The sequence below is a fragment of the Thunnus maccoyii genome, chromosome 22 (assembly GCF_910596095.1).
Source record: "Thunnus maccoyii chromosome 22, fThuMac1.1, whole genome shotgun sequence".
Taxonomy (NCBI): domain Eukaryota; kingdom Metazoa; phylum Chordata; class Actinopteri; order Scombriformes; family Scombridae; genus Thunnus; species Thunnus maccoyii.
In genome coordinates, this window is record NC_056554.1 from 113,503 (window position 1) to 130,125 (window position 16,623).

A 16,623-nucleotide genomic window follows, 5' to 3' on the forward strand; every position below is an offset into this window, starting at 1 on the left:
AACAATCAACCACATTATGAGAATGTCTTCAAACACTAGATAGAGCTCTTCCCCAACATAAACACATATGGTCACGGTCACAGTCACATATTACCATGGAGAACAAAATACATAAAAAATGATTTCTTTTCTCCTTTCTGTCACATCAGACAGATCCTTTGTGAAACTTAATGAGTGTTTTTATATTGACAGTTTTTGACGCATTTCCAGAACAGATCTGGTGTTGATCTTGTAACATGCTTATTTTTTGTCCTGTTCCTGTTCTCTTCGTCTTTCAAGTTCATTCACAACGTCAATGTCCTCTTTCACTTTCAAGGACGTTTATTTTGTGAATGTGGATAACTTAACATTTAACATATTTGTTCAGTTACCCTTTGACATATGTCAGCGTTGTTCATGTTTTATTCTGCCTCATCTTGTATAATTGGGATATTGCTTTCATTTCTTTCACTTGTTAATATGAATCATCCTTTTGATCTTCAGTGGAAAAACTTTATGTTTTTCAACATGATGATGTCTTGTTTAGCATTCCCATCTGTACAACTTTGCTGAATTTGGTTACCATGGAATATTACATTTAAGAGATATGGCAGTTAATAGGTAGTATGGTGGTGTTTCACTAATGGCCATACCAAGTTTCATTTTATTAAAGACAACAGAACTGTAGAAATATCATTTTATAATATTACAGTAGCACCCCGAGGGTACACTTGTATCAAATGTTACACAATTGCGCAGCGTGGCTGTATGTACATCATTCCCAAACTTGGTGTCATTCCAGTTAAGTCCATCAATTCAATTCAATTCAATTTAGTTTTTATTTATATATTGCAAAATCATAACACAAGTTATCTCAGGGCACCTTTCACATAGAGCAGGTCTAGACTGTACTCTGAATTTTACAGAAACCCAGCATTCCCCCATGAGCAAGCACTTGGCAACAGCGGCAAGGAAACACTCCCCTTTGACGGGAAGAAACCTCAAGCAGAACTGGGCTCTAGGTGGGCGGCCATCTGCCTTGACTGGTTGGGTTGAGAGAGAAAGAGGGAGGAGGGAGACGGGAGAGGGGAGAAGGGAGAGAGGAGAGAGAGACACAGAGATGCATAACAACATAACAACAATAATAGTAGAAATATGATTAATAATAATAGGCTCTCTCTCAGTCCCCAGCACAAAAGCTGTCCAACTTTTTTGTGTTAAAATAAACTGCTATAAATAAAATATGTGCACACTAAAAAAAAAAAGTATGCTCTTACAGTAGTTACACAAGTGTATTAGAAATCAGCAGTTACAATAAAAGCAAAAATGAAAGTAATAATTGAGTAAAATGAATATCCACTGAAACAAAATTTAATGTAGAAAAAAAAATACACATTAAGTAAAGATTTTCATGTTGTAAGGCTACTTATTCAATGCAGTCCCTCCATAAAAGTATACAAGAATATTACAAATAACAATTCAACACCATAACGTACCTATAAGAGTACCATGGGGCACAGTCAGTACACAGACACACAGTGGCACACTCTCTCTCAGTCCCCTGCAGCAAGTCAGAAAATATGCAAGTGAGGGAAAATCTCCAACAGATTTAACAGAAGTAACAGCCATTTTTGCTGACCAAAACCAGTGGAAAAACTCAAAAACATGTTAGCAATGATCTGTCTTTACATTTCCATACAGTTTAAGCTGGAATAAATTACTTTTAAACGTGCTAGTTACCCAAGGGAAAGAGCATCACAACACATCTTATCAGCACAAAAGTTGTCCAACTTTTGCCGGGAATTTCTAGCTACGTCAGTCATGGGTCATTTGTTAAATTTTGAGGTTGGCAATACACAGAAATTTTAACTTTATGGCAGAGAATATTGCACATAGGTTTTGAGAATGTTCACCAAAATAAAAATAACATGAACAACATATTGACTCGGCCGCAACAGGCATGGTCCAGAGAAGCTAGTGCCAGACCCTGATCCAAAGGACCCTGTAAGACTAGAAAGTACAAAAACTCCGGGGAAGAAGCCAAGTTAGTAACATACATTAATGGTACATGAATAAATACTGATGGAGAGGGGGAGGGGGAGAGAGCTCAGTGGTCCGGCAGTCTAGGCCTACAGCAGCATAACTAAGGGCTGGTCCAAGGCAAGCCTGGCTGGCCCTAACTATAAGCTTTATCAAAAAGTAAAGTTTTAAGCCTCCGCTTTAATGTAGAGAGGGTGTCTGCCCCCCAGACCGAATCTGGAAGATGGTTCCACAGGAGAGTGGCCTGATAGCTGAAGGATCTGCCTCCCATTCTACTTTTGGTGACTCAGGGAACCACAAGTAAGCCTGCATTCTGGGAATGCAGTATTCTAGTGGGATAATAGGGTTTTATGAGCTCTTTAAGATATGATGGTGCCTGACCATTAAGGGCCTTGTAGGTGAGGATTTTAAATTCTATTCTGGATTTTACAGGTAGCCAATGCAGTAAAGCTAAAATGGGAGAAATATGATCTCTCTTCCTAGTTTTGGTCAGTACACGTGCAGCTGCATTCTGGGCCAGCTGGAAAGTCTTTAGAGACTTGTCAGGGCAGCCTGATAATAAGGAATTGCAATAATCCAGCCTAGAAGTAACAAATGCGTAGACTAGTTTTCTGCATCTTTTTGAGGCAGGATGTGCCTGATTTTTGCAATATTACATAGGTGGAAAAAGGCAGTCCTTGAAATTTGTCTCGGTCTGGGGGGCAGACCCCCTCTCTACTTTGAGAGTAGGCTTAAAACTTTCCTTTTTGATAAAGCTTATAGTTAGGACCAGCCCTTAGTTATGCTGCTTTAGGCCTAGACTGCTGGGGGATTTCTCATAATGCACTGAGCTCCTCTCTCCTCTTCCTCCTCTCCATCTGTATGCATTCATGTACCATTAATGCATGTTACTAACTTGGCTTCTTCCCCGGAGTCTTTGTGCTTTCTCGTCTCACAGGATGAGGTATTTCGACCCCCTGCATTGGCTTCCTGTAAAATCCGGAATCCAGGTTATGGACAGCGTGGCACCATCTAAAAGGGAAATAAACAGGCTTTCCAACAGTATAAGATCTATTGCTAAGAAGCTTTGTTACAACAAAGAAATAATCTACCAAACACAAATTTCCTTACTTTTTGTGCTAAGTTTATATTATATTGTATAATATAGTTAGGTAAAATAAATTTTCAGTTATCAAAAACTGAAAAATAATGTAAAAAGAAAGAAATTTTCAGGGATCAAGTAATAGGTTAACAACATACAGCTTTTCTGCTGCAATGGAAGTAAATAAAACCATGAAAGTTGATTCAAACAATTCCGACGGGTGTCCCAACTTTAGCTGATGACTTCCAAACCCTCTGTCTGTATAAAAGCATGGAGGAAGAAGCATGATGGTCTGGGGCTCTTTTGCTGGATCCAGAGTTCGTGACTTGCAAAGAGTGACTGGCATCCTGGACTAAAAGGACTACCCCAGCATCTTGCAGAGCCATGCAGTACCCTCTGGTCTACACCTAGCTGGTCAGGGGTACATCCTACAGCAAGATAATGATCCAAAAAAACCTCCAGGCTGTCAGAACTACTGTACCTTAGAAGAAAACCAGCAGAGTCATCAAGCTGGTTTGGGATGAACTGAAAAGCAAAGCAACATGAGAGTGCAACATATTTAACTTCTGCAACAGTATCGGGAAGAACTTTCCTGATAATATTTGATTTCCATTGTAGAAATAATGCCTTTTCGGCTGTTATATCTATAAATTTAGATTAAGGTTGATAGAGGACCCACATGCGTTGCCCCACCAGTCACAGGGCTCAGGGTCATTCAGGATCAACAAGCTTAAGAAATTATCGGATTTGAAATCAGTAAATACAGTATATACATATATACATATATACAGTATCTACAGTATGACATAAACAGCAAAAATGAATCTATATTGTGTTCTCTTTCCTAATGGGTGCCATCCCAGGCATGCAATACACACTAATTCACCACTACCCTCTTCCTGAGCCCACTTCAATCTATTACAAGTAAATGGGTGTAAAAGGGGCCCTTAAACCAAACCACAGGATTCATGAGTGATTAGCTGAGATGCCAATCAAGAACCTACACAAGGGAGGCTGTCCCTATTAGTATTTCTCATGCTATCAATAATTATAGTAAGAGAAGCAGAGACTTTAAGCTACTCTGTTCCACTTTTTTCAGAAATTAAGTATTTACATTAGGTTTGATATTAATCATTGCCAGCTCCTGTGGTCCAGCCCAGCGGATGGCAACAACATGACAAAGAAGGAGTAGTCAATGGCAAAATGGTATGGTAGCTGAACTTACAGGCTATTGCCACTTTTTTGCATATTAACATTGCTGTAACTATAACAGAAACAGTAGGCCTTAAAGCAGAAAAGCAGAATATGAGAGCAAAGCTGTGACCTTTCACAGGCGCATCACTGATGGATTTTAGAACTTATTTTGCTGTTTAAGCCTTAATTAGGCACAACTCCGCTTCTTACAGTGAACTCACTGATATTGTTCTTATTAATTATCATTTTGGCAGTATTATTAGAGAATTCTACTTCCTGTTTGTATAAAGTTTGACATTCACAATCATTTAATGACAGAGCATTAAGTTGGGATGCTCATTTAATTCCTATTAGCTCACATGCTGTGAGTTCTGCTGGAAGGAGAGAGTGCTGCTCATATTATTATTGTGGTTTTATGAGGGTTTTTTAACTTTGTTTTCCCCCATGTTTTCCCCCATCACACCACTAGGGGAAAATCATTTTTATAGAGGAGAAAAATCTCATCAACAAATTAAAATAGTTTCTCTCAAAGTTTAACCTATTTTTAACTTATTTTATTTTCTTTGTGCAAAAGAGATGATGATTGAGATAACAAATTCATTACAGTGATCTTAGAAGGCGAAACAAGACGTGTGCTCTCTCTTCATGTTTTATCTTGTGCTGCTGCAGCCTTTACGTTAATCTGACGGTATTCACTTTAGACTTGTACCATGTTCAAAGTGATATGATAATGCTGCTACGTGCTAAGTGCACCAACAACAACATTGCTAACGTGCAAACAGAAGCCCTTACTGCCTGTAGCCCCATTCAGGTAAATAATCGTCACCCACCACTGTCCATATATGTTATCTTATGGATCTGTACACAATCAGATTCACTAGTTTTTGTCATGTTCCTATTGTTTCACAGTAGGATGTAATGCTTATTCACTGATTTTACATGGGAATTTGTCATTGAGTCCAAATATCTTCAGTTAATTTCCTCTGCTTTTAGACAGTCCTCATCTTCAAATTATTAACATAGTTTGGTGATAGGAGGGACGATTTGTGTGAATGTGATTGCAAAAGATGAAAAGTGATCAAAATGATTGAGTTGTGTTAGTCTAAGTTTGGATGGAATTATACTAAATATGAGGCTTGCTAAAGGTATGCAAACGTATAGCCTACATTACACTTCAGTCCTACAAATATTCCCTCCATTCAAGCCTGTGTTTTCTCTTTCACTGTGATCGCCAGCTGCTCCAGTGGATTTGCAGGTGAGAGTTCACCTTTGTTCATCTTTGTCATTCACTTGGGATGTGTACAGTTGGCCAATTGAGACAGTGCTGCACTATGTTTGGAAATTTGGAAACTTATTATTCTGGTGTGTTTCTGATCAATATTTTTTTATTACCCACATCATATACATTATATCAGGTCCCTTTTCAGGGCCGAATTTTGTTGAACAGAAACATAATGTGACCGTACCACTACTGTTTTAATCTGAGACAAATTACAGAACAAATTCAAGTATAATGCCACTACCAAGTTTAGATTTGATTTGATTATCAATCTAGTAACAGTTCTTAGATTTGTGTTCTCTGTAGGTCTAATAAATGAAGCATAAACCAACTTTCACCATCATTTTTCTTTTCCATTTTAACCTTTGTCATGAATAATAATACAACCAGGGAGAGGAGGTGAGTCTGTAAACACATTTTAATTAAATCAGAATTTTTTATGAGGCTGAAGGAGACAAGGTTGAATACTTTGATTTATGTATGTCTCAAATGCCAGTAATATAATTTTAAAGAGTAACTTAACATCAAGCTGAAAAGCAAATGTTTTGCTGTTCCAGCTCTGGTTGAAACTGTCAAGCATGTCTCCCCTCTGACCACACCCAGCACCACCGATGGGGGCGGTAGGGTGTGATCAGAAGTGTGCTCTGTTGCACTGTACCACTGGAGGTCAGCAAAAACAAGTTTTTCGGGAGATGTTCAGGCTTTTTAAAAAATGTGTCTTCTTTCAATGACTTGACATGGTACAGTTTTAACCTTTCCAAAAAGGTAAATCTAACATGTTGTACCATGGATTTGTTCAGTTGCTTTTTCACCCATTGTGTGTGTTATGCACCCTAACACACCCCCAACACACACACACACACATTATTTGCTATACTGAGCAAGGGAATGAGCCATGTTCCTCAAGGGGATTTGTGTTTTTTAACTGACACCAGTATCTTACACCAGTAAACGATATACATCAGGGCAAGCAGCACAAGCCTTCAAAAGCTTTCCAAATAAACTTCAGTTTTACAAACTCATTTCAAACACTTTTAGACTCTCTGAGTCCAAATGAAGTTAACACAGAAATTAGCCACTCAGCTGAGTGCCCAGGGATGTACATCCAGGGTAACTTCATGGTTAAAGGTGAAGGGGTATTTCTGCACCCAGTAGAACTTACGTCTCTGGGACCCTCACAGTGTTCTATCCTGATATGAAGGTGATTAAAGGCACAATTCCGGTTTATTTCAACATGGTGTATATTTTTCATAAATGTGGCCATTGTACCCCTATGGGTCGTGATAACTTTGCACTCCTCAACTCCATTATTGGGATTTGGGTAAACGAGGACTTACATAAAACAACATATATCGGGGCAAGCTTTCCAAATAAACATGATTTTTACATGAATCATTTAAAATGCTTGTCTCTGAGTCAGACCAAAATTACCATAATGACTATTATGAGTACAATTGCAAGTCAGTTCACTTTTATGGCCAACCATACTTGTTTGAGCTGAAGTACACAGATAGGTGCTATATCAAGTAGAAGAAGAAAAATGAAGAAGGCAACAGGACTGTCAGGAAAGACAACATACCTCAGGGAAACTGGTGGTGTTCCTGCAGTCACTGCTCTCCTGCCAAGTGAGAAGGAAAACTTTTGCTGCAGAGTGGGACTTGTTGATACCAAACTTGGAAAATATAGAATCTAGAATTATCCCAGCTGTGAACTACATCAAACATATTTGCAAGTGCTTATCAACATTCTTGCCCTGGAGACTTATGTTTCACCTCCCCAGAATCATCTGGAGGCCAAGCCGGCTGGACCAAACGCTCAGCTCTCCATTTGGTAAGAGAAAAAAACATTACAACAGGTAAAACACTGTGTGAGAGATTATGATATGTACATCTCTATTGTCCAGCGATACTCCATGAAAACTGCACAGTGTCTATTTTGTAATTTTATTCTTGTAATTTGGACTCTTTTACTTCTCTAGAATGAACATGCTAAATGTTTGAGGCTGTACCCACAGCCATGTAAACAAACTAACGTGCAGTTGTAGATCCTAAGCAGTTAACCATGATGGTCATTCCAGGTAGCCAGTTTCTGTGTGTACTTTCAGTTAAACTCAGAGACAAGTGTTTGAAGTGATTCATGTAAAAATCATGTTTATTCAGAAAGCTGTAGAAGGCTTGTGTGGCTTGCCCCAATATACGTTGTCCTGTTTCCCTGAATCTCTAGACTTTCCCTAACCCTAATCATAATCATTACTTGCCAAACCTTTACTTGCCCTTAACCTTAAACCAAGTCTACACCCTAAAATGTAATGATTTACTTATTGAGACTTGCTTTCTGTGCCCAAAAGGGAGGCAAATCCCCACAATGTGACTGTGTTAACAGATTTATGTCCCCACAGCATCAGTAATTCCAGGTACTCACACACACACACACACACACACACACACACACACACACACACACACAAACACATACCATATAAGCTGCATCACATGCGTACACATGCTCTGATGGGCCCTGAACAGGCAAGCACAAATAACAAATAAAAACAGTGCTCCCTCCAGCTGTCCATGACATGTAACTCCCTGCAGCAACACTTCCAATGACCCACCTGCCAAACACACACAGATACACACCCACCACATCCCAGTTTGGTTAAGTCCTCCTAACCCCCCAGTATCCCAATATGACATCCATCCAGCCTCAAAACATGCTGCATCTCTCTGTGTTTTTGTCCTGCTCTCAGCCTAGGTGGCCCTTCTTCCAAAGGTATTTTCTCTGTGGCCAAGATACCCATGCCCATCCCCCAACTGCCCAACACACATACACATCCCTGTCACCCACTCCACCCCCTGTTGGGTGCTGGATTGGGGGGATTATGCGAGTGGGAGGCTTGTAAAGGGCCTGCCATGGTCTTTCTGTTGTGTGACGGATGGCTGGGAGGCTGAACAGGCCTGTTTTGCATGAGAAGAGAAGCCAGCAGAGGGGAGAATAGAGGTCTATTCAATGAGGCCTGTCACCCAAAACCACCCTCATGCACCGAACCCTCACACCCCACCCCTTCATCATCCATCCCTTCATCCTTTCGTCCCACCTCCTCCTCCTCTTCCCTTGCTCTCCCTCTCTATTTCAGCCTCCTTTTCTTCCCTCATTTTGTGGCTTTCATTTGCCTGTCTTCACTGCTTCTTTTTCACCCTATAATCTACACCCCACCCCCACTCGGCTGCCCTCCTTACTTCTTGATTTCATCCCACTTAATTTCTGTTCATTCAGATTTCCCCTCCTTTCCATCAAGCTGTTTTTTGTACCCCTGTGAGTTCCATAACATTTGAATCCTCTCATTATTTTGCGGGTATTGTGAATGAGAAGCTATAATGGAAATGTCATGGTCAAAGCTCTTTAACACTAAAAGAAGTCATGTGACTTGACTCTGACATGCTGACTGAGTCCACATTTGAGTCAGCAGGAGATATTATGGCATAATTAGCTTAAAGCTGTGTTAAAATATTTTGAGCCACCAGGGGGCAGGAAAACACCAAAACAAGGCAAACATAAAGCACAAGCATGTCATATATAAAGTTGATATTACTAACATATTACATGTCTACTCTCTAATACCTGGTTCTTTAACTGCTAAATGCTGCACTATGTTCACCAGTCTCTCTGCAACACCCTCTCTGCAACAGACAGGATGTACAATGGGTTTATCAAAGCTTTTTTCTTTACCTGAATTGGCTTACGTGGATTGATGAGAGCTGTTGGACTTAAACCTTCCTGTAAATGTGTTAAACCAAACCAATAAGGTCAAAAGAGCTGAAAAGCTCAGCAGAGATGTAGAGTTGGGTGATAATTTTTTGTGATTTCGATACTGTGAAGGACTCATTCGCCCTCTCCCATCAGTATTAATATGTGAAGACTGTCAGTACATATCCACTGAAGTCTCAGTTATGTTTTTAAAATGATTATGATCAATCTCAGTGTTTTGAGACATTTTGAAGAAATGAAAGAGACACTGCTAGAAAAAACCCTGAAAACAGTTTATTCTGAGATTGCATCAAAACTCTACAGTCCCTGGCATGTTTCAGGGCCCCTGTCTAACTATAGACCCCCTGAATAGTCATCATATAGCAGTGGCAATGAGAAGAGTGTCTTCATTTGCAGTCCCTAAATTGAGAGGTGCTACATGAATTTTACTTACGCAGTCACTTCATTCACTTTTTAAATCTCTCAACATGCTGACAGGGTCGGTGAGTAATGTTAGCTGATGTTCTGTTTTTTTGTAATCAGCAGACGTTAAGCCGTTACACACAGATGCAGTCATTTAGAATAGTATAGCCAGCAACCATCCTCAGGAATCCTGAGCTCCATCAAATCTGTCAAGATATTTCCTGCAAATGTTTCTCTTAAGAATCAAATATTTTTACTGTCATGACAAGGGGATTAATACAGGAAGTTTTACTATTTGCAATCAAAACATTTGTAGCAGTGGCATTATAATGCACATGGAAGTGTATCCATATACTGACTGCATCCTCTGTTATTGTTTAATTTTGGTAAATAACAACAAAATAAGGCAGTTTGTAATGATGGAAATGTTATGGGTCCCAAGCGTGAGCATCACAGAAACAAACTGTATTGTAGTTTTTGTGGTCATCTCATTGCACAGATAATCCTTTCATTGTGCATGGCCATGAATTTTAGTGTTTCCTGAAACATAAATTTAAGCGAAGAAAGGACATTATCCCTATATTTATATATTTATAATATTTATCCCTGATAGCATTAATATTTGTTATATTGTTTATCTGTGTTTTTGGATTGCACATGCTTTAGGCAAACCATTTTTCTCTTTCTCAGAGACCTCAGCATCTCTTCTCTCATCCTTTTTATCTGTCTGCTGCATTTGAAGGGGATGAGAGGAGCTTGCGGCCGTGATAACTTTCCAGAGTTGAAAAAAGTAAATGGTGTCAGCTTAATGAGAATAGGAATAGTGCATACTAGGAGTGTGCCCAAATACAAATACATTATTCGGCAAAGCACAAGTAGTGTTTTTTTTTTTAATGAATATTTGTTTCATACAAATATTTTAAAAATTATTTGTTTTCAGGAAGAAAAAAAACATGTCAAATACCAGTGCGTGTCTCTCTCCTCTGCTCCGCTGTTACGTCTATCAGCAGGTCTCAACAAGGGGAGTGACATCCACCTGCTACATCACTCACATTTCCTAATTTGGACATCACTCCCAGAGTTGGGGCTGTTCCTCAGAGATAAAGCCGAGATACTGACACACGCAAAGTGCTTCCAAGGGACTCTCTATAACCTGTTGTGTCCCCTTCTCCTTTCCACAAAGTTAGATTGTAAAAAAAGGCAATACATGAAAAGTGCAAAGAAATAATTGCCTTTGAAGTTCTTCACTATACATTACATGGTGTGCTGTCTGTGTTATGGCTGTATAAATAGGTAGAGGTCTGTCTGCAATGAGGCAATGATAAAAGTTTAAGCTCAGTAGTCGGCGCAGTCGTCTATAATCTGGGAGACTCCAGTTCGAGACCCGGTGTGGGGACCTCCTTTGTAAGGTAATTTATTCATGAACACTTACTGTAACACTTTAATTTTCTAAAATTAAAAGCATACCAAATATAGGATTTTTAATCCTTGTTCCACATTTATTCAACTACAAATACAAATAATTTTGCTGCCTCAACAAATACAGATATAAATACAAATACCGGGCTCTCTGCACATCCTTAGTACATACATGACGCAAGTGTACTGTTTTTTTTTCTAGCACGTGCAGTTGGTGCACTTTTAGTGTGTATGGTCCCTCACAGACATGGGCAAATGAGGAAATTTACGTCACACTGACCGTCCACCGTTTGGTGAGCTGCTACCTGTTTTTTTTCTTGAGAATGTGGCCAAATTGCTCAGATATCATTTGCACCTGGCTGAGATCTGATTACAGTGCTAGCCAGACAACCTCTGGATGTGATCTAGATGATGCATTCTAATAACAATGTGCACTGGTGCATTTATACCTGCATTAAATAACAAGTCCTCCAAATTAAACAATCAAATATGTGGGTTGACATAAAACTATTACAAATCACTGTTCAAAAATAATGATGTTTTGTGATGTGACAATACTGTGGTTAAGGTCTGGTTAGATTTAGGCACAAAAAACACTTGATTAGGGTTAGGGAAACATCAGGGTTTGGGTTAAAATGATCACTTTGTTAAGGTTAGAGAAACATGTGGTGTGGGTTAAAGTTACTATGTCCTTAAAGTTAGGCAACTTTCATTGTCATGGCTACAATAATAATCACAGGGTTAAAGTTAGGGGATGATTGCAGTTAAGTTTTTTTTTAAAAACTGTCCCAACTTGCAGCTGGAAATGGGAAATGAACAGCGGTCTCCTGTGTCCAAGTCCACCGTTTTATGGGATTTTTTTTTGTTTTAAATCGGCGAGTCCCTCGACTTAAGGAATCCTTAAGCTGTCTTTTAAAAAGGAGGCTTTTAGTTTCAAGTGGTATGTGTAAATCTGGCGGTAATGAGACTGAAAAGGTGGAGCTAGTTAAAAAATAATGATCTGTGTAGGTTGTCCCTCTACCAGCCACCTCAGCTACTGTTGTCATGGCCCATCACAGTTTAACAGAAGTTTCAGTTTACCAGTGAGCTCCATCAGCCTCCCCACAAACTAATTTTTAACTCCAGCTAACAGAAATCTGAGGAGTGTTCACATGGACTCTTCCATGTGCAAAAAATAATAAACCTCAATGTGAACTTTGATACTGATTATGTCTAAGATATTTCATGAAGGCAGAAGAGTTATGTTACTCAGCAGGACTGTGTCAAACATTGAAAGCAGTATCAACAAATACTGCAACATTAAAAATGTAATACTAGTTCACTTACTTCCCTGGTCCAAGGCCCTGTAATCATATTCCTACAGTATAATATCCCGACAGTGACTTCGAACAGTCCTGGTAGGTAGCATACTTGTATGTATGTAATTTGTATGTAATTGTACATATTTGTATGTAATTGATGACATTAATATTTCTTAAAACATTCCTTATGTATCCCACAGCTTTCCTGTGTAGTGACTCAAAACTGAGTTTATGGTATTTTTGTCTCTCCAGATATCAGGGAACAGATTTATGAGCCAGATTTCTATCACAAGTGATACTGCAGCAGTCAAAGCTAACCAGAGAAGGGGGAATATTTACACCCACATTGGGTTCGACACACCCACCCTAGCAGTTTATACCACAAAAACAGGACAACACATGCACCACTGTGGCATTCCCAACTATTACAGCCAGTTTACTGCGGTGGACCTTGTGACCAAAGACTACATTTAATAGGATAAGAAAAACTCAGATGTAATTTACTGGAAAATATCTTAACACAACCCAAACACTAGCTGGACTGAAGGAAATCCGACACATAACTTTGAATGTATGACATCGCTTGTATAGGAGCGTACATGTGTGACTGTGTGAACAAAAACCCACTTGACAGGAAGGTAAGGAGAGGACTGGAACTGCTGCTGTCTTCACCTCAATTTTCCCAACTGTGACAACCAAGTAGATAATGAAGATTTTATAGCCATCAAACAAACAAACAAACAAACAAGCAAAACAAAACAAAACAAATCAAAACAAAAAAACAGAGAGAGCATGACTCTGATCGAGAGGAAGGTGGAAACCCACTACCATGTTGGCTTTTTCTGTGTCTGATGTGACACACACAAACACATGCAACAAGTGTAAAGATTGAGAGGGGACAGAAGGAGCTGAAAAAACTGCACTGCCATTCTATTCCCTCTGAAACCATAGATGAAGACAGACAGATGAAGAAAAGCAGAGAATGTGAGTGCTGGTGAGTTGTTTTTGAAAGAGGAAAGCCAGGGGAGCGAAGAGGAGGAGGGAGTGGAGGAGGGAGAGGGCTAGGTTTGCAAGGGATTCCACACAGTGTTGTCGTGGAGATGGAAATGGGAGACTGGAGCCTCACAACTTCTAATTAATCACAAACACATGGTCACAAATACACACCTGCAGCATGCACACACAAATCTGCATATTACACTGTCCAACTGACTCTCAAGGAAGCCCACTCTTATACACACTTCTGGTAAGATGCTGCACACACACACACACACACACATACACAACACAAATCATGCTTTCATTCTCAGACACAGAAAAACATTATGTACAACCACCAACCTTCAATCATCACTCACTGTCACACACACACACACACACACACACACACACACACACACACAAATATGTTAGACAGGTAAGATTTCCTAGCACTTGACTGACAAATGCATAAATATGTGTGTGTGTGTGTGTGTGCGTGTGTGACAGTGATCTATCTGGCAGGGTTGTAGCGAGGGCTGAGGCACTGCTTGCTGTACTGGGTTACCACATAGCCTACTAACCAATGTAGGTTTACACTGTACAACTACAGTGTGCCTCTCCTAACAAGTGTAGTTACTAGGGGTGTGCCTGAATAAAAATACGTTATTCGGCAAAGCAAAATTGTTTTTTTTTTTTTTACAAATATTTATTTTATATAAATATTTTTTAAAAAATATTTGTTTTCGAGAAGAAAAAAAAAGTCAAATACCAGTGCACAGGTCAGAAATTTTCCTAGAGTAGGCAAAGTAATAGTTGCAGTGCCAACACACACACACACACACACACACACCTCCCATTAACTTTCTAGGTAACGTTATTTCTGCCATGATCTGCTCCTCTCATTATGGTTAGGGGTTTAGCTGCGATAATAATTATGAATACAGTGCTATGAAAAGTCACATTTAACAATCTGCGACAAATACACAATATAACTTTACTTTGCCAACTTAAATGCCTGGTGAACAAGCAAGCCAGATTGCAAATTACGTAACATTAGGCTAATGATGTTAATGTTAAATATTTTCTCAGAGTTGGCAGGTCTGTGTTAATTTTAGTTAATTCAATTCACAATTTCAACTTTCCACATCCACCCCAGTCCATTTACATTTGCAAAGGAGTTAAAAGAACTTGATGAACCAACCAGTTGGAGTGAGGAGGGAAACGAGAGGGATAAAATCGATATTGTATTGCTGTTGACTTGCAGTCTCTTGAAATGACATTACGCATTTGTCAATCATGATCTTCCCTGCTGCTAGATATTTAGGTGAAGACAGGGGGAATGAATCCGGCACTCTGATAGGTGGAACCCTTCTTCTTTTGCTTTTCAGCAGGCTAGACACTGCTGCCTCTTGCTGTTTGACTTGACTACTGCATGTGAACAACTGAACTCATAGGCGTGACCAGTTTTCTGCGTAGTTTAGAGACAAATCGCACCAGCGTACTTTGATGTCAAAATGCATACCTGCTATGCAAGATGTCTACAGGTTGTATCCTCACTCTCAAAGATTGTGAGGCAAACAGTAGACTTACCATGTTTATGTAACAAAGAAATCTACCAGGAATGTGTTTGATTGGCCAATGCAGTATGTTGCTGGATGACACTGCATTGCCTTGTGGTGAACATGAAGAGGGATTCAACTTTTTGCCAAATGACCCTGGGTGGTTTTTGGCTTAAAGCCCACTATATCAGGGCAGTTGTTTCGTTTAGCACATTTAAATACACACAAGAAATGAGGATACCCTGAGAAATCAGGTTACACAGGAAATCAGGAATCGTGTTTCTATGCACTGTGCTAACCTGGTTACTGTAAATCAATGTATACCTGTAGCGAGTGACTTATTTTGGAACCATGGCTCACTGATTTTACTTTACTGATTTTACTGATTTTACATCAGGGCTAATGTTTCCAAACATCGTATAGCCTCTTTTGCAGGTAGATAGTTTTACATAGGTAGGTAGATAGTGAATAATTAATACAATGTTATGAGCAGTGGTGGAATAAGTATTTAGATCCTTTATTTAAGTAAAAGTACCAATATAACATTGTATAAGTATTCCATTACAAGTTTAAGCCATGCATGAAAAATCCTACTTAAGTGAAAGTACCTAAGTATTAGCAGCAAAATGTAGTTTAAGTATTGCAGTAAAAGTAGTGGTTTGGTCCCTCTGATATATTATTATATATGACATATGACATCATTAGATTATTAATACTGAAGCATCAGTGTGTAAGCAGCATGTTATTGTTGTGGGTAGTTTGGAGGTAGTTTGAACTACTTTAGACTTTTACTACTTTTATTTATTTATGTATGTATTTATTTATTTATTTATTTATTTATTGGGACCATGTACAGTGCTAAACATAAATGTTACCATTTGATGTACTGTACCAGAGTTAGCTTATAGCTAATTTTCATCTGCAGTCCCTTAGGCAGGTCACAATTAAAACATATAACAGCACAATAACAAAGAGTACAAAGCAAAAAACACACAGTGCACATAATACAAAATAAAGAGCTACACACAATAGCACATCACATACACTCACAATGACAACTATAAATGACTAATGTAAGCTTGTCAAATTAAAGCAAGATTATTTGCGTTCATTTGAAGACCATGAGATGAAATTTAGAGTCAGTGGTTACAGAGCTGAGCAGTTTTTAGCAGATTTTTTAATTTGGTTTTAACGTACTGGTGAAACTGCAGCTCTTCATACCATCAGGTAGGGCATTCCACTGAGTTGTGGCTTTCACGGATAAAGCTGATTGCCCAAATACAAACGAAATGGTATGGCACAATATTGTATAGAGGTTATTCTGGAGGATCTAATAAAACTTTCTGAGCAAGTATACACAAAGTCACGTAGGGGAGGAGGGGCCAAACCATTTAAATTTTTATAAACTAGGCACAAATTTGAGAATAATCTGAAATTCTCAAAGCTCAGTAAATTGTATTTCTCCAGTACCCTACAGTGATGGATATGCATTGGCTTTTTGTCCAGAGTTTTTAGAGTTTTTTTGTATGAGGACTCAACAGGTCTTATGGCTGTTTCTCCAGCCTGCCCCCAACATGTGATTCAATAAGACATATGGGAAAGAATCATAGCATGCATAAATAT